Below are 24,109 nucleotides of genomic sequence, written 5' to 3' on the forward strand. Positions count from 1 at the left end.
GCACACGGCTCAGCCAAGTCACCGCTGGGGTCTGACATCCGAGCCTGTGGGCTTCTGCTCCTTCTGCAGCTGAAAGGGAGTCTGCCGCCAGGCGGCCCCTCGGGCAGGTGGGCGGGCGCACGGGGAGAGCCCGGAAGCTGCCTCTGCAGGCACCTGTCTGGCCAAACAGTACGATTTCTCGAGGGAAGGGGAACAGACCGTAGGGGTCAGGTGTGGAAGTGGCTGGTCCAGCAAGAGGACTCAGCAGAACCAAACACCAGGGCACCCATGTCACCAGAGGCACGGTGACCATACCCCCTTGTTCCTAAGCCACCGACATGCTGCCCTGAGAGCAAAGAGCTGCTTGTTGCATGGGGCAGAGCCAATGGCCCCGTCCACCCCACTTTCTACCCTTTGGGAGCAATTGCCATGGACCCAGAGCTGGGCAGAGGAAACACCCAGATATCCTGCAGCTCCTGACAACCCCCCCCTTCCATTACTGAGCCAGAGGACGGCGGGAAAGGGGCCACTGTGCCAAGACAGCTGCCTGCGACCACCTGGAGCTCCCTGGCAGACCAAACTCCATAGAAATGTCCCCACATCAGGACTTACTGACACGTGTCCAGCGGGAGGCACTATGTTACTGAGCTCCTAACATCACCGCTGCGTGGAGGAGCCAGCGGGCTGAGAGCTTTGCCAGTAGTCATCCCTTCGGCACCTACCCACCGAGGAGCAGACCCCTTAAGGTCCCCGGTGGCCCACGCCTGCCATTGACCCCCTCCCCCAGGTGCTTCAGAGTCTGTGCCCCCACTGAAAGGATCCCCTTCCCTCCTCTTTCCTCCAGGTCTTGGTTGGCGCCCCTTGTGGAAACTGCAGCAGTTCCCTGGAGCCTGACCCAGCCCACCGTAAGTCGTAAGCCATCTTCAGAGCTCTGTCCCCTTGAAGGAGCCCGGGAACCACTCAGTGTGGACTTCGGTGTCGTTTTCTGATAACGAGGAGCAAGACCAGCTCCTTTCCAAGGTTTCTTCCGGCTGAGAAAAGGAATATGCTCCATATTATCTTCCCAGAGCTCTGCCCCCCGTGCCTCCGACAGAAATAACTTCCCGGGCTGGCCTGTGACATGGGTCTGGAATGAGGACCGAGCCAGGAAGCGCCCCCCCCAGGGCGAGCCTTCTTTCCTGGCAGCTGCAGGGCATCGCCGGCCCTGGAGGCCACATCTTCCCTGCACTGGTTCCAAGGGTCTCGGTTTTCCCATTTGCAGTTGGCGGGGAAGACCGGTGAATCCTAGGGCCTCTTTCAGAGTGAGCGGCTCAGGATTCTGCAAGAAGAAATCTCAAGCTAAGTGGCAAAAGCTGGGGCAGGAAGAGAGAAAAGCCAGTGTGGAGGGAACACCCCAAATCGGACACGAGTATCAGCTCCCTCTCAGCTTGCTTGCTGACGCTGAGACGCTGACGATGTTCACACAGGTCCGGGGTGAGTCGGCCAGTCCTCTACCTTCAACCAGCCCTGGGGGCATCCAGTGGGGACCCGTTTTAATCAGACAAGGTGCAGCTCACCCGCTAACATCCTGCTCTGAACATCATGCCTGGCTGTGGGGAAATACAATTCCTCAAACCACGGCCTGAGCCCTAAAAATGACCACTGGCCACACACATACTGTCCCTCAGCCAGCAATCTGGAAACGGGACTCCTGGACCATGTGATAATTTAACAGGATTTTCCTTGGCTGGCCTTGACACGGATATGTCTTCAGTGCTCCATGTCACCTGTCAGAGACATGTCACTATGCAGACGTCCGCCTGAGAACAGGCCGAGATGCATGGGATGCTGCCACGTCTCTGTTCATTCTGGAGAACTCACCGTAGCTCCAGGACGACAGTCCTGCAGGTGAAGTCTTCATCACCCCTGCCTTCCTGTCTTAACACTTCAGACTCGCTTCTTTATCTTTGAGTAGATTCACTCACCGCCCATCTGAGCAAACTGAATGGCTTGTGCGTGTATCATACAGTTCAAATTAAAAGAGCTTTTAAAAGGCACCAAGTATATTTTTGGCAGTTGCCACTCAGACATGAGTGCTCAGGGACGGCGTGGTTTTCAGAACTGTTCAGATTGCAGAGGAGGACACTATTACCTTGCCTCTGCTTTGTCTAAATGCTTCCGCTCACTGAACCTACTCAACACTGAGGAGAGGATTACTTTGTTGGGGTAATTTCAGAGAATGAGAAGGAGCCACATCTGAAAAGCCCCTACGGGAAGGTCGTTCCTCACCCCTATTACCTAATGTCTACAATCCAGTACCTTGCATTCATGCTAGAGTGTAAATGACTAATACCAGGGCCACTCCCTGAAACAGGACTGGAGAGAAAGCAGGCATCCCCGTGCCCTAGGAGGTGTAAAGGTGTGTTGTCAGGGTGTGTTCTAAGAGGCAGGGTGGAATGGAAGAAAGGCAGAAAGAACAGGCGGTGATACCCAGAACAGCAAGGCCACTGCACAGTTTCCCCACGGAGGTGGTTTTACCTCTCCCCAGTTTGGTTTTACAAAGGGGAGCATCCCATGGTCATGAGCGTCCAGGGGAGGCTGGTTCATCCGCCCTTGGCCCCGTGGGCGCCTGAGTGGAGCTGGGCAAAGGCTCCCCGGCCAAGCCCATCCCCATCCCCCCGGTGCTCCTGGGGGAGGGCGGCCATGAGCACAGCTGAGACCGGCAGCGCCGTCACGGGAGCAGCACTAATTCGGACGCAGGAGGTGCCGGCTCATCGTCCCAGCCAGGTGTCCGGGCCGGCAAGGCCATCTGGGTTAGGAAATGTGTGCTCTAAAGCCTGCTGGGGGAAGCCGTCCTGATGGGGAGCTTCACTTAAAAACCAGCCGGCTGCAAGAAGTTTCCTGGTGCCCGTCGAAATGTGGGGCCTCGGAAACTGGCTCTTCCTCCTCCTGCCGCTTGGAGAAGGCTGCTGTGTCCCCACTCAGCAGCCTGTGGGCCAGGGCCCGTGAACAAGTCAGCTCCAGCAGGAGACGCTGGAAAACGTGTTGGGAAGGGCCTGGGCTTTAGTTTCAGGTTTCCAAAAACCTGGAATGAAAACCTTCTTTGAAATGCCTACCTAAGCCCTGGCTGGTGTGGCTCAGTGGATTTAGTGCTGGCCTGTGAACCAAAGGGTCACTGGTTCAATTCCCAGTCAGGGCACATGCCTGGGTTGTGGGCCAGGTCCCTGGTGGAGAGTAATGCATGAGAGGCAACCACACATTGATGTTTCTCTCCCTCTCTTCCCCTCTGTCTAAAAATAAATAAATAAAAACTTCAAAAAAAAAGGAATGCCTACCTAAAATGTAACCACTATACATTTAAACTCCTTGTACCCTGCCCTGACCAGTGTGGCTCAGTGACTTGGCCACGGTCCTGCAAGGCTAAAGGTCACCTGTTTGATTCCCACTCAGAGCACATGCTTGGGGTGCAGGCCCAGCCCTTGGCTGGGGCGTGTGTGAGAGGCAACCAGCCAATGCTTCTCTCACATATTGATGTTTCTCTCCCTCTCTTCTCCCTCCTTTCCCCTCTCTCTAAAAATAAATAAAATATATTTTTAAGAGATTTTATTTATTTTAGAGAGGGGAAGAGAGGGAGAGAACATCCATATGTGGTTGCCTGTAGTGTGGTGTGCCCCCTACTGGGGACCTGACCCACAACCCAGGAGTGTGCCCTAGACTGGGAATCGAACCAGGGACCCTTTGGGTCACAGGCCAGCACTCAACCCACTGGGCCATAGCAGCCAGGGCTAAAATCTTTTAAATAAATAAATAAATAAATAAACAAACTCCGTACCATGATGGAAGAGAATACCATTTAAAAATGAACTTAAATTATACCAAAGAATTATGCTATCTCTTTAAAAACATTTAGCCCCAAGATTTAAAAGATCAGTAAAAACCCATTTGGGTGAGGATGTAAAGAAATAGGAACACATATGGTTGAGGAGAACATTAGTAGGTCCTATCATTTTTAGAGGGATAATTAGCACTTTTTAAAAAATACCTTTCTTCTTCTTTTTTTAAAGATTTTATTTATTTTCAGAGAGGGAAGGGAGGGAGAGAGAGAGAGAGAGAAACATCAATGTGCGGTTGCTGGGAGCCGTGGCCTGCAACCCAGGCATGTGCCCTGACTGGGAATGGAACCTGCGACACTTTGGTTCACAGCCGGCGCTCAATCTGAGCTATGCCAGCCAGGGCGATAATTAGCACTTTCCGTCATCTTTAAAATGCACCTTGGCTTTGACCCAGCAGTTCTCCTGACAGGCACTCACCTCCCAGGAACACACAACTGTGCAAACATACACTTGCACGAGAGTCACTTCAGCATCAGCAACGGGAGTAGAAAACTGGAAAGAACACCATGTCCATCAAAAAGGGATCCGTTAGCTAAACCCTGGTCCGTTCATGTAATGGAAATTGGCAGCTTTTAAAAGAGAAGGTAGAAGGAGGCGCTGGAGGGAAAAGTTGCTCAGAGGGGAAAGCACGCTGTAGAAGTACATATCAAGTCTATTTTTTGCAAAATAGTGTTAGATATGTTAATACATGCACGGAAAATCTTTGACAGGTGGATCATTGGGGATTTTAAACTTTCCATGATCAGTTGTTCCAAACTGGTGAGGATTTTAATGTTTTAAATGTTTAACCCTAAACAATAACTCGTAATCAGAAAAAGGAAAAAAAATGCTGTTTAACTATCTGCAACTTCGTCCTTGCCCCAAATCATACTCTGGAGGCGGGGCAAGGACTGTGCTTCTTGTCTGTTCTAGAGAATACTCCGTATTTAATCCCATTATTATCCCTCTAATAGTGGCTCGAAACTCCAGCTTTTCAAACACCTTCACACGAAAGACAGTCCATACCCAAGACATGGCTGGTGTGATGGACGGAATGCAGGGCTGTGACTTGGGAGGGTCAGCGCAGACGAGATTCCTTCCCGTGTCCCCGTTTCCTCAGCAGTAACATTCAGGGCTTGAAGGAATCATCTCTGATCTTCTCTCAGAGGACGACCTTGACCTCCCTGACCAGGCCCTCCAGGGACGGGGTGCTCAGTCGGCATCTGCTGAAACACAGGAGGCCAGAGACAGGGCCTGGACTCAGGAAACCGTGGGAAAAGGACCAACTGACACAGGTCTCCGGGTCTCGCGTCACCAGAGTTGGTGCAGACTAGAGTGAGCCCAGGGAAGAGAGCAGAAGGGCGTTGAGGCAAGGATAAAGAAAGGCACCTTTCTGAGGTTCTCACCTGAAGAACTGAAGGTTTGGAAATCTGTAGAGATGGTCTGGGTTGTGATAATACAAGGAGAAAGAAGGCAGCTGCCACCGGCAGTGAGTGAGTGGGTGGGGCCGAGGCGCTAAAGTGGCCGCAAGGATCGGGGCAGTCCCACATCAGTTCCATGCACGCAGCCCCCAGAGTAACACGAAGCGGTGCTGCTGAGACCAGCAGCCATCAGCCTCCTTACCCGACGAAGGGCTGGGTGGGAGATGGGTGCTGGGTGGGTGGCCAAGGAAAGCGAGGAAGCAAAACTGCAAACCCCCAACCTCAAAATACCCACTCGGGATCTTCCCCTTTAACAAACACTGATAAATACTTCAACCTCATCACAGGACCCCCATCTCGAAAGTTACATGCCTGATGAAATCCTGACCACCAAAGAGGCTTTGGACCCTGCAGACTCAAGGCCTTCTTCCTATCACGTCCTGGACCCTGTTCTCCCACTTGCCTACTTTGAGTGGGGGTCCCAGGCCCTGGCAGGACCCCCTTGTCTGATGTAAACTCCAGGAAACAGAGACCTCGCTACCATATTCCCCGCGGCACCCCAAATCCTGGGAACAAAGGCTGGCACATACTAGGTGTCAGGAAATGTGTTTACAAATGGATGGTGTAGTGGAAAAAGCACAGCCTAAGTAGGCGATCAGAGCTGGGGTGTGTGGCCCTGGGCAAGTCACTGAAACGTTTGAGTCTCTGGGTCTTTTCTGTGGAGTCGAATCACGGGAACCGACTTCCAGGCTTTGGGGAAGACTGGAATACTGCACGACGACCCAGTGGGAGCAGCCTCGTCTACAGCAGGCGCTCAGAAAAATGGGAACCAGCACACCCAAAACCAGTACAAAGTAAAAAGGAAAGAAAGAGAAAAGCAAAGGGAACTAACATCGTATCGCCATTATTAATAACTTCCACCGACCCCGAAGGCCAGGCGTCTCTTGCGATCGCGAGTGTCACTGCAAAGTCACACGGTTCAGTTCCAGTTGCCCTTTGGGAGCTACTAGTTAATAACCAACGCAGCAACGGCTCTTCTGCAAACACGATGTTTCTCCTGTCTCTTTCGACAGAGACAGAGCACTCTTTCGAAGTGGCCTTTCTCAGAACATTATCAGCTGATCCGTGGTTTCTGGGAACCTTCCCAAAGCGCCTGAACAGGTCGGTGTGGCAGAGGCCTCACAAATGGGTCAAGGAGAAGCAGCAGGTCGGCGGCCAGTTCGGGTTCAGCCTAGGCCCAGACCATTGAAGCTTAATTTGGCCTCCTGAGACCTGAGCCTGTTCACTGACAAAAATCCAACTCGGCAGGTGTAGAATCAGGAGGCAGAGACCTGGGTTCAAATCCTACCCCCACCACTCTTAACCAAATGGCCTTGGGCAAGTTATTAACCACAAGAAGCCTTGGTTTTCTCAGCTGAAAAGTTGGGAACAACAAAGTAATCATACCTATGTGGGGGGAGGGGAGAAGGAAGCAGAAGATCGTATTCTTCCTGGCTTTGTGGAAAACCACGAAATCAATCAGCCCATCGGCAGAAACCCTACCCGAAGCCACCGTTTCCATGGAGACTCTGTCCTAGGTTCTACGTTTCGGTTACGTCTGCAATCATCTTGCGCCCTCTCCGAGGTGTGGAGGAGAGACTCAGCTGGTGATGCCATGGATGCCTCCACAGGAACATAAGCAGAGTGCTTGACACAGGTCTTCATTGAATATCTGAATGAGTGACCGGTTCATGAGTGAAAGACTCTGGCCGTCCATCACACCTGCTGGACCCCAAACTAAGGGCAAACTAAGGTGAGTGAAGTTCTCGGCACTTTTGAAACTGGGGGCTAGAATCTCTATTAATAGAAGTTTCTGTTATGGCTACCTTTTTTTCTCCCCCAGTTGGGACACTCCCCAACTGAGGAGTCTGGATGTTTAACTCTGGGTAGGTCACCCAGAGGAGGTATGAACCATTCATCCAGCCAGCAAATACACAGTGATGCCTCTTAGGTATAAGAGTACGCGCCATAAAAATGAGCCAGCCCACGTGAGCTCCGTGAGAGCCGGAGCTCCTCTGTGCTGCTTGCTCACCGCCAGATCTTCAGAGCCTACCATGCCCAGAATACAGTAAGCACTCAATAAATGCATGTTGAATAAAAAGTGGCACGAACAAATGAACAAATGAAGACCTGGAGGGAACACTCAAAGGGGGAGATAGGGGTTGCACAGTCTAGACCTGGACAGAAGTTTTCTGAACCCCTTCAGTGGCCTTTGCCACTCCTCCAAACAGCTTTTAGAAGAGGCTGGAGATGGCAAACAGAGAGAAGCCTGGGAGAGAGATTTGGAGAAATAAGAAGTGGACACGGTGAGGTCCTAGAAGGATGGGAAGGTCATTCAGGACATCTGTCTTGTCTGCAACGAGCATCACTCTTGATGTGGGACTGACTAGGAGATTTGGAGGAAGGGGGGTGGCATGGTGAGACATCGGACCACAGATGACCGCGGCTCCTGGTGCTTCTGCCACCCAAATAAATGTCCGTCATTTTCTGTGTCTCTTACCACCTGCGTCTTTCCCCTCTGCCTTGGAACAGGGCTGGCCTTGCAGGCTCAGCTGCATTTGTTCCTATGTCAGAAACACACAGGGTACATTTTTGGAGACAGCCACTTGGGCTCTCTGTTGAGAAACTTCCTTTCCTCCTGGGATGAGCGCATTTCTCTCCCCCCCAAATCTCAGTAGGCAGGTCAACCATGCACACCAACTGCCTCTTTGGTGCCCTTTTACAAAGGGTTTCCCCATGCACTTCTCAGAAAATTGCCCTATCCCTTCCGTACTCAGCAGGGAAATACCACGTAACTGAGAGCTTGGCTATTATGCTCGTGAATAATTTGAGTTTCAAGTGCGGCCTTGGCATGCCTGAAAATGAGTAATTATCAGAAAGTTATCCACTTGGCCCCCGCAGTCTGCCAGCTACTTTTGTCTTGAGTGTGGAACCCTCTTGGCCAGCGCCATCTGAGCCTCAGCGATCAGAGCCACCAAGACCCCCTCCAGGCCCCAGCCAACGAGGGCAGCAAAAAGTTTTGGCTGATCCCTCCCTGGAGGAGATGAAGCCCTTAACCAGAGATTAGCCGCGCTCAGGCCAGCCCACTCACAGCCAAGAGCCGAAGGCTATTTGCCGAGTGGAAAAAGACAAAAGGAAACAAATTTCATTTGCAAGCCCTCTGAACAGGCCAGAAAAAGTCATTCTCTACCTCGCAGACTGTCCGGCTCCTTTTGGAAGAAGGCTAAGCGAGTGTGCCCTGACTTGGAGGGAATCTCAACATTTTGGTCTCCGAATCACAAACTCTCCGTACAGAGGGTTCAGCAAAGAGCTGTGCACGACGTGTCCTCTCAAAAAGCAGGAAGGCCATTTTAAAAAACTCATGGTCACTTACAGTGACAATGACACTGCTGCTACTTTAGATCAGTCAAGGCTCGGGAAACCTGAGAAAACTCCAAAAAGGACGCGCTGTTTCTTGGCAATCAACGGGGAGCTCAGGGTGAATTGAAATCTGTACACAAACCATTAGCCTTTTGTGCACAATGACAGCATATTCATTTTGGAAGAAATCTGAGGATTATCTGGTCTGTAGCTGTTAATTTGCAGGTATGGAAAATGAGGTCCTGCAAGGTTAAATGGCCCGCCCGTCTAGAACCTGCAGTGGTTGGGGTGGCCCAGAGCCTGGGGCACTGGCCACCCCGTCCAGCTCCTCCTTACACTGCTATACACACTCTGCATGCCACACAGCCCCGCCCAGGAAGCAGTGGCTGGAGAGGCTTTTGTTAATGGGAGTCACTTCGCACTTGAGCACCGTTGCAAGGCACAGTGGAAGATCCCATACGAGAGGGCTGCACGGGTCCATCCCGTGCATCACGGAACCTGGACCCTTTGTTGGGAAGGTGATGGTCTCGATGGTGTCAGAGTTCCCACCCAGAGCTGCATTCTACGACCTGTGACCGAGGCCAGACAAATGATGCAAAGGGAACTGTGTGATGAGCAAGTGAGGTACACACCCGCGTGGGGTGACATCTGGCTCAGTTTCCTTTCTCTGGAAAGCCAAGCTACTTCTCAATGGGGCTATGGGGGGAGGGAGAGCGGCTCCTTTTTCTCACTCTTTGTTCGAAAAGACAGGGCCATCCTAGTCAGCCTTTTCCCGAGTGTGCCAGCGGAGCCCCGCAGGCCGTGTCTAACAGGCTGCTGCCCCCGACGACACGTTCGAAAGGTCAGAGCTGAACACTAAGTGCTTCGATCGAACGGGCCCACTCCTGTCTGGGCGGATGGGTGTTGTTTGTAATCTGCGTGGACCCGGCAGTTGACAGGTGTCCCTCTCCCTCTTCGGAAAACTCGAAGGAAACACCGACATAGCACCCTACACCTCGTTTCTCCATGTACAGCAAATGTCAATGATATGCAAACACAGGCACTTCGCCAGGAAACACTGGTGTGTCAGAGTAGACGGTGAACGGGCTTCTGGTCACCCCGCGCTCTGCCCGGGAGGAGCGGCCTCGTGAGGCTGCGTCCGGGCGGCTCTCCCGGGTCAGACCGGCTCGTAGGAGACATTGCCCTTTGCTGCTCTGACGGATGGATCGGAGAGAAAGTAGGAAGCAGAGTTTCCGGTAGACCACAGGCACCCTCCGAGCTCCTGCCTCAGCTGGTGCTGAGGAACCCGCAGAGAGGCCTGCAGTCCAAACCCCCCTGCCCGGCACTCCGCCCCTCCTACACTAAACCCGCTACCCTCACCAGGCTGACTTCGTCCCCTCCTCTCCTTGGTGCTTCCACACCCTCTTCCCCGGCTGACTCCAGCACCCCTTCGGAACAGCTTTCCTTGACGGGTCACCGCGCCCCTGAATCTCAAGTACCCAACACAAACCTAAGGAACGTGTTTTGAGTGAATAATGAATAGATTAATGAATGAATGAAGAAAGTGCATTAGAAACTAATGCTGGGGGTGATATTATTAGCCTTGACACCTTTCTAACTAAAAATAACAATAGCCCTGACCAGTGTGGCTCCATTGGTTGGGCATCGTCGTCTGTCCTGCAAAATGAAAGGTCGCCGGTTTGATTCCTGCGCAGGGGGCATGTCTAGGTTCTGGGCTCGGTTCCCAGTCGTGATGTGTACAGGATGCAACTGATTGATGTTTCTCCCACACATCGATGTTTCTCTCCCTCTCTTTCTCCCTCCCTTTCCCTCTCTCTAAATATAAATAAATAAAATCTTAAAAATTAAAAAAAGAGTAACAATAAAAGGCAAGTCCTTGACAAAACACAGCCCTTTCACTATGATTCACAGACAATGATTGGAAACACACACAGTGGCATCTGCAGTGGGTGCCAGAGGAAGGCAGACCCCTCCCCCCCGGGGGCTGGCGTGATGAGGGCATCTGTCCAGTGGGCAGCGGTCTGGCAGACATGGGAAGGTGGTGGGATCTAAAGAGAGGTCAAAGTAGGGAGAGCGAGAGGGCGTCTCAGAGCTTGGGACCCAGTATGAAAGGGCACCTGAGTGGCGTCCAGGCCCACACCTGTCCTTTTAGGAAGCTGGTGGCCCATCATGTGCAGGGCTGAGGCTACCACAGTGAAGGCGAGAGACAGGCCCTGCCCATGTGGGCCTCTACTCCAGACCATCCGCTTTCTGTCTAGTAAAACAAGATTTATAAACACCGATTTTTTCATTAACGAACGTTTCCTGACACAGCAGAGAGCTTAGAGACTGCACCTCCGTACGTCCCAGTTCTGCTGGCTGGAGGAAAAGCCAGAAGGTTCCTAACTGGGTCAGGAAGCAGGAATCCTTGGCCCTCTGGGGCAAACCCCTCCACTGCTGGGAGGGTCGCTGTGGTGACCTCTCTCCTGATCATGCAGGTAGAAGTCAAGTTCCTCCTTTCCTCCCTTAAGGGAACCCCCAATATTGGAGACAGCTTCCAAGGTAAAATGCATTAGACTGGGATGTTAAGAGGTATGTATGCCCAATGCTGTCAAAAGCCGTCTCACGGAGCTCTAGGGCCCTGAGAAGGAGCGGGGGGCTGCCCTGCTGCTTGGCTGTGGACCAGTGCAGGGCTGGGGGTACCCAGCCCACTGGCCTGCAGCGAAGATGAAACAGACCCCAGCCTTCTCCAGATTCCATCAGCTGGGTGGGCACGGGGGCACCTACAGTGAGGAAGTATTGTGTGTGGCAGGGGCGTCAACACCCCTGCCTTCTTACTTTCCCCAGGCCTGGGGGGGAGGGGGGTTCCTACACTAATGTGGGCTCAGAGGCAGCTCGGGTGTCTACTCTTCCGTGCTCAGCCCCCACACCCCCCTCACTAAGACAAATCCTGGTGTCGTATACCCATGGCTACAGTGTCCAGCTCTCTTTCCAGCGGCATCTGGAAAGCTTTCCCAGTGATTCCCTCTTCCCGGAAACCTGCGCTGGGAAAGCCTCCTTAACCGTTTCTGAAGAGGGTTCTTCCGCTCGCTGAACTACCCAGTGATAACCAGCAGGAAGTCCTCCAGGGGACCCCATAAGGTGGCTCTCACCTCACTGAGCACATGCCGAAGGGGTTCCCTGGAACTCACTTCTTGCAAAGGCGTGTCCCAAAGAACATGAAGGGGGACCTAGCACTGCCACCCCGAGCCGTTCGTCAGTCACACCAGGCACTGGGAGGTCACGTCCATTCCCTCTAGTAGGTGAGAGCTGATGATCGGTGCCCTGGACTGAGGCGAAGGCACTCTGGGAATTTTCATTTGAATCTTAACTTGGGAGCTGTCTAGATGCTCTAGGTGTAGGGCATCATTCTGGATTGTATGATGAAATTAATAACTCAAAATGCTTATGCCGGTTTTTAGGTTTTCATGAAGCGTTCCTTTCACCAGGCTCATTACTCGAGTAGGATATCGGGGTAGTCCCCATCTCATTAGCCTTATTCATTTTTATCAATTATGCGCGCGCGCACACACACACACACACACACACACACACACACAAAAGAGTTTCCACCAGCTGTCTCAAAATGCGTCCCAGCGTGAGCGCGGCTGAGGGTGTGGGCGGGGAGAAGTCCGCAAGCACACGCGGGGGCCACCTCTACAGGGGCCTCCCCGGCGCTCCGGCCTCCCAGGGCCGCTGGCCCATCACTTATTTTCCCTCCTTTTCACCTCCTTTCCTTTCGTGTCTGCCCCTTCCTAAATCACAGCTCGGGGCACTGAGGCCTTCAAGTTACTGCGCTTAAAGCAAACTCAGATGGAAGTAACCAATCATTCAGCCCCTGCCCTCCCACCCCCCACCCCAACCCCCCACCCCCCACCGGGGCAGCTACTTTGCTACCAAATATGACTGTGCCTGACAAAAAAATAAAATAAAATAAAATAAAATAAAACGCCTCCTCTTTTTCATCTCTCTTCCAACTGACAGCAAGCGTGGGGGATGTTTTTTTGTGTCACTTGCTCCAACAGCTGTTTTGCCCGCGAGCACTAACTAACCCTACCCATGTTGGAGGCATTCCTGGAGTCCTAATTAAGGGCCAGTTCTAGGCCCTCGGGTCAGCCTGATGAATCGAGGCCTTGCCCGCCAGGCCCGCACAGCCCGGTTCCCACACAGCGTGGGGAGCGCTGTGATGCCGGGATGGGCAGGCTAGCAGAGGGCTGGCAAGGCACACGGCCTCCATAACTGAAGCAAACCCTTCACCATGAGACAGAGAATGCCAGGCGGCTCTGCAGCTGAGCGAGAACTGGACCACCCTGCATTTCCCCTTCTCGGGGATGCGGGGGGGGTTCCTCCGTGCAGTGACTGCTCCAGTCCGCCCTTGGTCCCCAAGGCGTACAGCAGAGCAGGGGCACAGCGTGTTCACGACTGAAAAGCTACTGCGGCAGCAAGGGCCCACCTGCATCTTCAACTATAGAAAGGGGAGGAAAACAGGAACTGCAACGCTTGCGCGGAAAGGGACTATCACAGCCCCTGGCACCAGGTATGTGTGCGCCCCTTTGCTGGTGGTGATAACAATCGGGAATTCAGCGCGACCCACACCAGGCTGGGGCCTGCCCCAGGCGCAAGCGCAGACGGTTGCACAGCACTGACCGGCCCCTCGTCTCAGCGGCTCTCCCCATCCGCGGCGCAGACTCCACTCTCTCCTGGGGAAGAAAAACGAGTTCCGGCCCAGCGAGGCAAGCCAGCCTCCAGCAGAGCATGCTTCATGCTCGGGCGCTTCACCTGTTCACGTGTGTTTCTCGGCATCCGCCGTCACCGCTGCGACCCTGCGCACCTTGTGGGCACAGAATGGGGCTTCGTTATGTGCTACAAGAAGAAACGGCTGGGCACGGGCTCACCGAATCCCATGCCATCAGCAGATTTCTAAACTGGAAGGGGCTCTCAAGGAGGGTGAGGTCCAGCCTTTTCATTCGAAAATGCAATGATTTACTAGGTAATTTTTAAATACGGAAAAATTTTTCAATATGAATGGTTCATAGTCCCATCGCCTAAACACATCAGTCCCATGAAAACATTAAAAAGCACAACACTGAGAGGTGCACACTTGTTGCTTTTTTTAAGGCAAAATGTGATGTACGAAAAGTCGCCTTCCCTCCCACCTGGAGCTCGCTGTCCTGCCCACCTTCTTCTTGTGTATCCGGCCAAAACAGTGATAAAACATGAGCACATACATGCATGTACCTATATAGACACACATATACGACTTGATTTTTTTGCATAAACAGAACCTCACTTTCCTGCCACTTGCTCGTCTCACTTAAGAAGGAGTGTGGTCTGTACGTTTGTGTCCCCACAAAATCCATGTTGACATCCTACCCGCAGTGTGATGGTGTGGGGGTGGGGCCTTTGCGAGGTGATTAGGGCATGGGGCAGAGCCTTCATGGATGGGGCTAGTGCCCCTTATAAAAGAGACCCTGCAGAGCTCCCTGGCCCCTTTGTCCACGTGAGGACACCATGAGAAGTCTGCAACCTGGAAAAGGGCCCCCCCCGGGCCACACTGGCACCTTGATCTTGGACTTCCAGCCTCCAGAGCTGTGGCAAATGCATTTCTGTTGCTTACAAGGCACCCAGTGTGCGGTGTTTTGCTACAGCTGTCCCAATGGACTAAGACAGAAGGCCATGACCAAAGTCCTGAATCTGGATCTGGAATCGGCTTGCTTTGTCCCCCTGCACTGTTATAAACAATACCAAGCCACCGGCATTTCCCAGTTTCTGGCACTTTGGTGAGTGGATCCACAGGATACATTTCTAAGGGTGAACTTGCTGGGTCAGTGCATACAACTTTTCACAGATACTGCCAATGCTGCCCCCCCCCCAACACGCCCGCCGATGTGCCCTGCCATGAAAACTGAGAGAGGGTGTTCGTCTCCCAACCCCTCTCGAGAAATGGATGTTCTCAAATTCCGTGATATTTGTTAGTCAGACAAGTGACAAATGGTATCTTCTTGTTGGGTAGATTTGAGTCTCTTTAAATCACGAGTGAAAGTGAGAACTGTTTAATTTACCGATGAGAAAAACAGAGAGCCAGAAGTCCCCTAACTGGCTAAACGTCTAACCCTGAGGTATTTATAGAGATGAGCAGGGACCAGATCTTGGGTCTGGGACCACGCCAGGGGGCCCTCACCCCCAGCACCAGGAGGAGAGTCCGACACCCAGCGGCCAGTTGTCTTTCTCTCTCCGCATTCGGGGCACACCTGGGCCCGGTCGCCCTCTGCTTCTGGGGTTCCCGCGAGCGCCTCCCTAGCGACCAGCAATCCCGGGGTGTGTGTCTCACTGGCCGGAGGGGGAAGTCTCAGCCTTGTCCTTGGCCCAGGAAGCAGGGCTATAGGGCTTCTGGGATTGCAAGGCTGCTCCCAAACTGCCCAAGGCTCCAAGGTGTTTTTCCTCCAGTTCATGTCACCTTAAACGTTGCTTCTGTCTGAGAGCAAAGTGGGTCTTCTTGTGACTGGACCCTTCCATTCCCCTTTCTCCTCTGCGGGAGTGGACTTTCCGAACCGGGAAAGGAAGCTGGTGGAAGGAGGGGCGGGCTCCCCTTGATTCCCCTCTGGGGGCCCTCTCCAGGCATGCACAGAGCAGGTGTTCACGGAGCACCCGAGGGGAACGAGCTCCCGGTCTGGGCGAGGCACTCAGATCCTGCCTCTCACCGGCCCTGCAGCCTTGGGTACCTTCCTTTCAGCCTCACCCAAGTGATGGAAATGACACAGATGACTGCGTTGCCTAACACAAGGCATGGTGGTAAGCAGAGCACGCTGTGTCCCTGCCAGGGCTTTGGAAACTGTAAGGCTCCGCACAAACAGAGGGCCTTTGGGAGGGCCCAGGGGGTGGTGGCCACTGGCGTCAGTGCGGGAACTTCCCTGATGTCCTGAGTCACGTAGACGGGGCCGGAGGACCAGCCCCTGCTCCGAGGTGTTCCCGAGGCCATCCGCCGCCCACCTGAGCATGCTGGAGCCAGGCCCGTCCTCGTGACACGGGCTGAGTCGAGGTTTTATCTTGATTGTGCAAGGACCTATTTATTTCATAAGGTCTATGCATATACCAGCTAAACTAGATGTTTCGTGATGAGAACTGCAGAGACTTCATATGCGTTTCGTAGAATCAGGAAGCACAGCTCCACTTACTAGATTTTCTCAGGCAGCTAATACTCATCGCACATTACAATGAAAAAAATAAACTGTCCATTTTGAAGGGAATCGTCCTACAATTATTACATATTTCTCTGCTACTTTCTTTTTCTTAAAAGAGTTAAATACAGTTCACCCTTTTTCCTTATCTCTCTGCCACCATCAGAAACATCCAGCTAAGTCTGGGATGGCAAGAACCTGCTCTACCACTTAGAGCTTTGGGGCTTTAGGCAAATCCTTTTTTTAACCTCTTTGTGCCTCAGCTTTGTCATCTCTGACAGGACAGAGAATCAGAAAACCAAGTTAATAGGAGTGTGTCCACATTTAAGAACACAACACCCGTAAGGATCCACTTACTTCAAGTTTAGTGCACGGATTTGGTGAAAGCTGTTTTGTCCTCTGAGATATGTTTTGTTTCTTGCTAACTCTTGGCTACATTCCAGATAGCTGAATTTGCTGGCTAAATAAGGCTCTCCTGTGTGGATATCAATTCCTTTGAGGGCATTAAAGAACATAATTAAGGCCCTGATGGAACTCGTTACACCAACCCAAGCCCAGACCCGAGGGTTCTGTCCCAGGCAGGGAGCCTTCAGCAAGGGCCCCGAGCAGAGGCCAACAGAAGACCAGGGAGAATGGAGGCGGGGACGACAGGAGCGTCCCCGAGCCTGGCGAGGGAGGAGCAAAGTCCCTACAGTCAGCTGGACACACAGACCAAGCAGCCGGGCTTCGTCCTTGCAGAAGAAGCCTTCTCAAGGTTGACTTCCGACATTGGGACACTCCACAGTGACCACCCAAAAGGGGAACCAAGGACTTGCAGCCATTCTAGAATGTCTGGGTAGGAGGAGCTTGGAGGGGCACTGGGTTGGCCAGGAAGGATGGCCAGGGAACCCCACATGCTCTTGCACCTGCAGGACAAGCACCCTGACTGTTTGAGTGGCTTGTGATTGTGTGTAAGATGGAGAGTGCGTAAGATAAAGACAGTACTCTTCAATACTGTCTCCTCGACAGGGCAGTGCTGAAGAGACAAGACAACCCTGCTTCACATGACTGGTCCATTTTCTGCAGGTTGTAAAGAATTCTCTTATAAATTCTATTCACTTGCTTCAGTTGAGCTAGGTCTCTTGAGTCCTAGCTCTAGTATTGAAGGTCTATACTGTGGATGTCATAGAGCTATTTATAAGTATTGCAGCTCTTTACCCTTTAAGTATACAGCTATATTACATTTTCTCACCTACTGGGAGTTAGGTGTGGCCACATGACTAGCTTTGGCCAATAAAATGTGAGTGGAAGTGACAAGTGTTGCAGCTGGACAGCTTGGAGAGCCAGCATGTGCTTCACCATTTTTCTCCTTTCTCTCAGCCACAGTGATGGGGACTCCGCCTCCATCTGGGGACGAGAACAAGGATGACAGAGTCCCTGGCCAGCCTCAACGGACACATGGAGTGAGCAAGAAATAAAACTTCAATGTTTTATGAGTTTTGGGCACTGTTACCCCAAAGCAGTCTATCCAGAGTGACACATACGAGGTCTGTCCAGATAAAGTCCAGCCATTGTTAATATAACGAGAATGGTTTACGTGACATTGATGTAACCTGGCAGCCAAGGACAGTGGACTGGAGTGCGCATGCATGAACAGTGAGCACTTCACTGTACTAGTCAGTGGGGGAAGTAGAGGCTGTTGAGTGAGCATGTGTACTGTGGGGCTGTCACATTCAAAACGAGCAAATAGAGCAACGAATCTGCATCAAATTTTGCATTAAGCTTGAACATTCCTCCATGGAAACTATTTGGATGATTCAGAAGGCTGCTGCTGCTATGGGCAACTGGTGATTGCCAGCTTCATCACGACAATGCGCCTGCTCATGCATCACGCCATGCTGAGTTTTTTGGTGAAACATCAAATCACCCAGGTGACTCAGCCCAGACTTGGCACCCTGCAACTTCTGGCTTTTTCCAAAACTGAAATCACCTTTACAAGGGAAGAGACTTCAGACCATCAATGAGATTCAGGAAAATACAGTGGGGCAGCTGATGGCAACTGGGAGAACTGTGTGAGGTTCCACAGTGCCTACTTAGAAGGGGACTGAGGCATCATTATCCTATGTACAGTGTATCTTGTACCTTGTATCTTTTTCAACAACTGTCTTTATTTTTCATATTGCATGGCCGGATACTTTCTGGACCGATGTCATATGTACCATTAGCCACCGGAAGGTGCCTTCCTTCACCTAAATTGGTAACTTATTGTCAAGGGTTTAACTGTGTTGAAATACCCAGTGTGCCCACGGAGTGCACTGTAGCTAGGAACTCCATTGCTTATTACAGATGTAGACACAATTTTTAATTACAAGAGAGCAAACTCCTTTCCAAAAGATAAGTTTTAAAACTGTGCTCTCAAACAGCTGCACAACCTCCAGTTCTTCTCCTGAGCTGCAGAGAACACGTTTTCAGGTGCCAGGGCTGGGCGTTAACGCCTGCCCCAAGCACGCCGCCCACTGGCGGAGGAGAGGTGTTCAGTCTAACACACCCCAGTGACGGGCATGGAGGATGTCCTCCAAGACGCTCTTGGTCAACACACGCTCCTCCTCCCAGACGCAGGCTGATCTGGTCAAACGGGAATTCCTTTGCTGGCTTTCTTTTCCCTGTCGGATCCAGAGTTTTAAAATGCAGCCACTTGAAGTTCACCATGGGTCAGCACCCAGAGTCAGACCCCACCCCATTTCTCATGCCTCCAGGGGCATGTATCAATGCATCATTTTGTTTCATATACCAACATGAAGTAGAACATTTGGTAGTACTCTCCTACTCTACAAAAAGCCACAAACTAAGTTCCTCATAGCAAAATGTATCAAAACACATGTCTTACCCAGCTGTAATGCTGTGTAGGAACATCGGCTAAACTATGGCCAATGAAATCTCCTCATTTCTACAGAACAGGCCCCAGAGACCCAGCCCGTTGTTACACGGAGCCAGTGATGCAGTGGGTCAGATTCATTGTTTTAGCCATCACTAGCTTTTTAACTGATAAATCAGTATCACTCTAGTCATTTCAGTGACCAAAATAACTACAGCATGATGGAGCTTCTTAGGTTGTGACAATGACCAGATCAGAGTTACTGCTGATGAGTCAATAAAATGCTTGGAAATAAATATGAGGGGACGTGTACAGCCAACCAAATGAATGTCAAGGCCACTTGGATCGCCAACTCCAGCCTTACAATTTACAGCTGAATTCTGGCTTTCCAAGGTGCCCACGGCCGATCTCTAAGTACTTTGATATGTGTTATGCAGAGCCACTTGAATGTAATAGTCAATTAAATTATTAATGAAAGAACTATACAAATAAAAGCACCATGCTCTTTTATGTAGTAATAATTATTATCATAAGTGATGCAAATTGAATAATATGAATTATCGGGACAGTTCCATGATAAGCTAACAATTTCCGGCAATCAGACCAAACATCTCTGCTCAAGATGTTTAATAAAATAAACAGCAGCTTGTTTACACTTTCGCTGAGTTAAGCACACATACAGGAGAGCTAAAAAAAGAACCTGAGGCCAAGTGATAACAAAGTGGCACTAGTTACAATGGTGGTAACTCAGATAACTCCACATCTTAAGAAAACAGTGAATCCTATAAACTGCCCCAGAATCAAATGACATTATTTGTACATATGTGCATTTACATAGACATATATATTTACATACATCTATTACACAAATATAAATATATATAACAATAGAATCTTGTAGCTAAGTATAATGCTCCATGTACATTCACGTGAGGGATAAAGTAAAATGCCATAATAATAATAACAATAATCATAGGCTGTCACCATTTAGAAGCATTGATCAAGCACATGCCTACCTACCTATCACCCAGCCACACACTGCTCTGCAAAAGAGCAGGCCACCTCCTTGTTTACCTTAAAGGGACCCTGACGGAACTCTCTGGAAACCATGCAGTCCTCAATCAGAACTGAGCACTGCCTGCTTCACCACCATTTCACCCAAGACCGGCTCAGGAGAGGTGTCCCTTCCCCAGACCAGGCTGCCCGCGGGGAAGGCCTGTTAGACTCTATAGCTGGTGAGTAATTCTGACCTTCCAGTCGCTGCTACGACCAATCTCCTGCCTCTTTCGGTTCACCTGGAAAACCATGTGTTACGTGTGAGGCGATGATAGGCTCTGCTACTCCAGGGAGAGTCACCGGCCGCGAAGTGTCCTCCACGTCTAACCAGAATAAAGTGACGCCGACGCGGAGACGCAGCCTGCGGGCTGTCGGAGGCGCTCACTGCACCAACGCACCCTCCGCGCGGGTCTGAGCATCCGGCAAAAGTGCGACTGCTCAGGGGCCGCTTGCCTGGGCTGGAGGTGACGCGACGCCTTTTCCAAGTTAACGGGGCCGGTTTGGATGCCCTTCCCTTTCAAGGGGCATCCACTTCGAAACCGCTCTTGCTCTGCGGTCTCCGCGGGGGAGGCCGCAGCTCCGAGTTCCAGTTCTGCCTCCGAGCCCGCCTCTCCGCTGTTGACCGGAGAGCTCCCACCTGTGCCGCCCAGCTCCCACCGGTCACCGAGCTCCGAGCTCAGAGCAGAGTTATGAGATGGGACCCAAAAGACTCAGTCCCTGGTTAACGCCAACATACCCATTGAAGAGTTCATATGCACACACCCAAGGGAGAGTAACATAAACTGTGGACACAGAAATGTATCCACTCTAGGGAAGCAGTCGGCCCACGACAGCATTTTCTATGGGGACTGAGCCCTCACCCTCTGCCTTGGCAGGGGCTGGATCTACCAGGCTGCCAGGAGATCAGTGTGTGTGGCTGTGTACTTTCTTTCTTTCTTTCTTTCTTTATTTTATTTATTTATTTATTTATTTTTAGCAAGAGAGAGAGAGACATCGACTTGTTTTTCCACTTATTTATGTATTCCTTGGTTGACGCTTGTATGTGTCCTGACTGGGAATCGAACCCGCAACCTTGGCATATCAGGACGATGCTCTAACCAACTGAGTTACCCAGCCAGGACTGACTGTGGAGTACTACCGGCAGATGACCACTCATCTTTTCAAATGCTTGTTTTCCCTCCTTAAACCAGGAAAGCAGTTTTAATTGCTGTGACGCCTTTAACACTCGCTAACCTCCTTTTTAATGAGGAAGGTTAGCCACAGGCTGCGGACCCCCAGTCGGCAGAAGCGGGAGCCCAGCAGGGAGACAGGGAGGTGACCCTGTGCAGAGGAGAAGGGGCCAGAGCACCCACTCCAGCTGGTTCCCAGATCGTGAGCTCGCCCTGCCATAAAATTTCAAAAATAGTTTTGGGAACAAGCGTAGATTGCCAACTTTTTATTTTGCCAAGTAAGGATATTGAACTCTCTATCTTGTGCTTATTTTCTTCTTTGCCTTGGACTGGGGAAGAGGTCATGTTTGAACACTCACTTGTGCGTAGTTGCCTGTCCACCCCACCCCACCCCCACCCCGACCAGCTTCACGCTCTACACTCAAGGGTGCACCTCAGGAAACCCCCTCTGCCTTCCCCACAGGAGGCCCGTGACCTTGACCAGACTGGATCCAGAATCGGAGAATTATTACTTATTCTCTCTTTTCACTGGAGGACATTTCACATTTCCTTATCTTCCCTCAGAGAAATTTCTGTGAAACACCCTTTCTAAGGTAACATAACTACATAGCCGTCTGAAAAAAAAAAAAAAGACATGCTTTACGTTGTATTCATTCCAAGCCTAAGTAAGAAAGCAGTGTGTACCTATGCTTCTCATGGAAATGAATTCTAAGGAAAGGGCATATTCACACTTTCAGCCCAGGGGCCTGCCCTATAGTGGCCAAGAACACATGTGCAGAGAACGTGAGTGCCGTCTTCCGCAGGCAGAAGGAGCGCGTGACCACAGACTTTCCATCCACTCGTCTTGACATAAACCTGCTCCCCAGCCAGCCAGGACGGCTGTGCTGAAGGAAACCAATTTGCAGAGTCTGGACCAGAACCAGCACTTTTCAGCGACAACTAAGGATTCAGACCAGTTTAATTTCTGAATTCTTGGAAGACAAAGACCATTATATTAAAGTGGCCTGCGCAGTGCCTACTTGCCATGTGCAAAAAATCTCCCTTACCCAGAACTCTGTGCCCAGCCTCCTCCGCCCTCACAAACAGCGTGCAAAGGCCCTTGGACACCAGGACCTGTGGGTTGAATGGACAAATGAACCAATTCACAGTTACCTTGTTATCTTTTGGTTCCCAGGAACTGATTTCGAAAGGTTTTAGATTAATCCTCAGTGACATAAAAATGGGTTTCAATTTCATTTCCCATTATCAGTCAGGGCCATAGATTCTTAAGGAATAACCATTATACTCACTTTAACAGCTACCATGAGTGTTTACTATCCACCAAGCACTGTGCCAAGTATTTTCTGAGAATTATTTTACACCATTTCTAGACGGTAAACTCATCGCCCCCATTTTACAGACGGGGAAATGGAGGCTCGGGCGCCTTACATATTGTCTGGGAATCCAGAGCTCAGAAATCACCCCCGAAGTCATTCAGCTGGAAAGGAGGAGGGCTGGAATCTGCAAGTTCGGCTTACACTCTCCCCCCGACACCCAGTGCCTCCCCCCAGGATCCTGGGCCCCGGCACTAAAACCAGCCCTGCCGGAGGCCACAGCCCTGCCACTAGACCCGGCTCTGCTAAACACCCAGGCCACGCCCTCTTTCCCTGAAGCCGGCGCTGTTTTCCTTCTGCTTTGCAGTCCCGTTCAGGCTTTCCGCCCCTCCCCCCGGGAGCTCCGACTTCAGCCCCGGGGCTTGGCCCGCTGCAGCTCACAGCCAAACTGCAAAGTCACTCTGTCCCATTAAACGAGCCCATTTCCCTCCGGGCAGCTGGTGCCAATCCAAAACGGCTTGTGAGGGGCCAAAATGCTGAATTTGTGTTAAATAAAGCAAGAGCCTCCGAATTCACAAATTCCTTTCATCTGCTGTCGTCTGTGGTAGCAACAGGACAGACAAATGCTAGCAAGGAAACTGTCCCCTCCATTCTGTGATGTCTTGCTTGGTGACTCCCGTGGCTCTCAGTTTCCCTACGTACAGAAGACACACTCTCACCCAAGCTCATGGAAATGGTGGCGATGACCGAGTGAGACAGTAAAAAATGTTTTCAGGAAAAGGAAAGTAATGCCTCCCGAAACTAAGGTGTTAACACCTTGCCATTTCCAAATAGTACAGGTTACGGCAAATACTAGGCACTTACAAGGCCAAGGCACGATCTGTTACCTACGTGGGAATTTCCATTCAGTTCAAACGTTTTCGGGAAACACCTAGAGCCATTATCAGAGGCTCTACCTGGGCAGCCCATTGGAAAACTCCCTGTAGGTCTATGAATCAGTCTCTGGGCGAGTTTTTTGTTGTGTGTGTTAACATTTGGGTCCCCTTGATGACTCAAGCATAACTTCCTTCCTATTAAAGTGCCTGGGAACCGACATCTGTGGCCCGATTTTCAAGTGCACTTGACCTCTGCATACCCCACGTTGGAAGCGTCCGGTCCACCCGGGGACCCTGACAACAAGCGATCTGTCACTGGCTATTCTGAAAGAGCTCTGGTGTTGGAGCAGCTCATGATCACTGGGAGAGAGGGTCCGAGCCTTCTAAGAATCCAACACACACACACACTCTGTGTGTGGTGTTTAAAACAGCTTCAATAACACGAACACCGCAGGACAACACACAGAATTGAGTTGTTGACTGTTTACACACCCCCTGGCCCGTCCAGCTGTCTCTGCCTCTGGAGGCACCGGAGTGCATTTTGAACACGGATTTCTCTCCCTTCCTGGAGTCTCTCATTTTCTCCATTGTATTCATTCAGAGGACAAAAAAAGACTTCATAAATATCATTTCATATTCCAAGCAATTTGCTATAGGCAACTACACCATTACTTTGTACAAATAAATTTACATAAATCATTATTAGAATGCTTTATCTTAGCAACATTATCTGGTTCCCAGAGCACAAATTAAATGCATGCTTAAAGCAGAATATTTTAAAGTTATTCCTATATTGTTTGTGAGATAGGATTAGAAATTTCCATCTAATTTTTCTTTCATAATGGAATTCCTTTCATTTTTTTTGTACGTGGAGAAACCACATATGTAATTTGGGGGGGGCGGGGGTTCTTGAAGCGAGCAGGGCAATAGAGGCTCGGCCGCATTTGGTTCCTTTCTCAGAGTCTCTTCCCTCTGATACCATGGGTTTGGTTTTGA

The 24,109-nt window shown here is 51.0% G+C and overlaps 1 protein-coding gene across 6 annotated transcripts in view; it reads right to left on the bottom strand.

Annotated features, from left to right (window-relative positions):
- Positions 1-24,109, bottom strand: part of FOXN3 (forkhead box N3) — a 360,054-nt gene that overhangs the window by 241,570 nt on the left and 94,375 nt on the right. The window contains exon 3 of one of the 6 annotated variants that reach the window (XM_045822070.1): positions 4,857-5,053. The exons of 4 other annotated variants lie outside the window; for them this stretch is intronic. The gene's annotated coding sequence lies outside the window, so the exon portion shown is untranslated. Of the gene's footprint in view, positions 1-4,856; positions 5,057-24,109 lie in introns of all 6 variants that reach the window. One more of the 6 variants, XM_045822071.1, reaches the window with a different exon arrangement.

Source organism: Phyllostomus hastatus, unplaced genomic scaffold, assembly GCF_019186645.2.
Source record: "Phyllostomus hastatus isolate PE091 unplaced genomic scaffold, TTU_PhHast_1.1 phas_scaffold_501, whole genome shotgun sequence".
Lineage (NCBI taxonomy): Eukaryota > Metazoa > Chordata > Mammalia > Chiroptera > Phyllostomidae > Phyllostomus > Phyllostomus hastatus.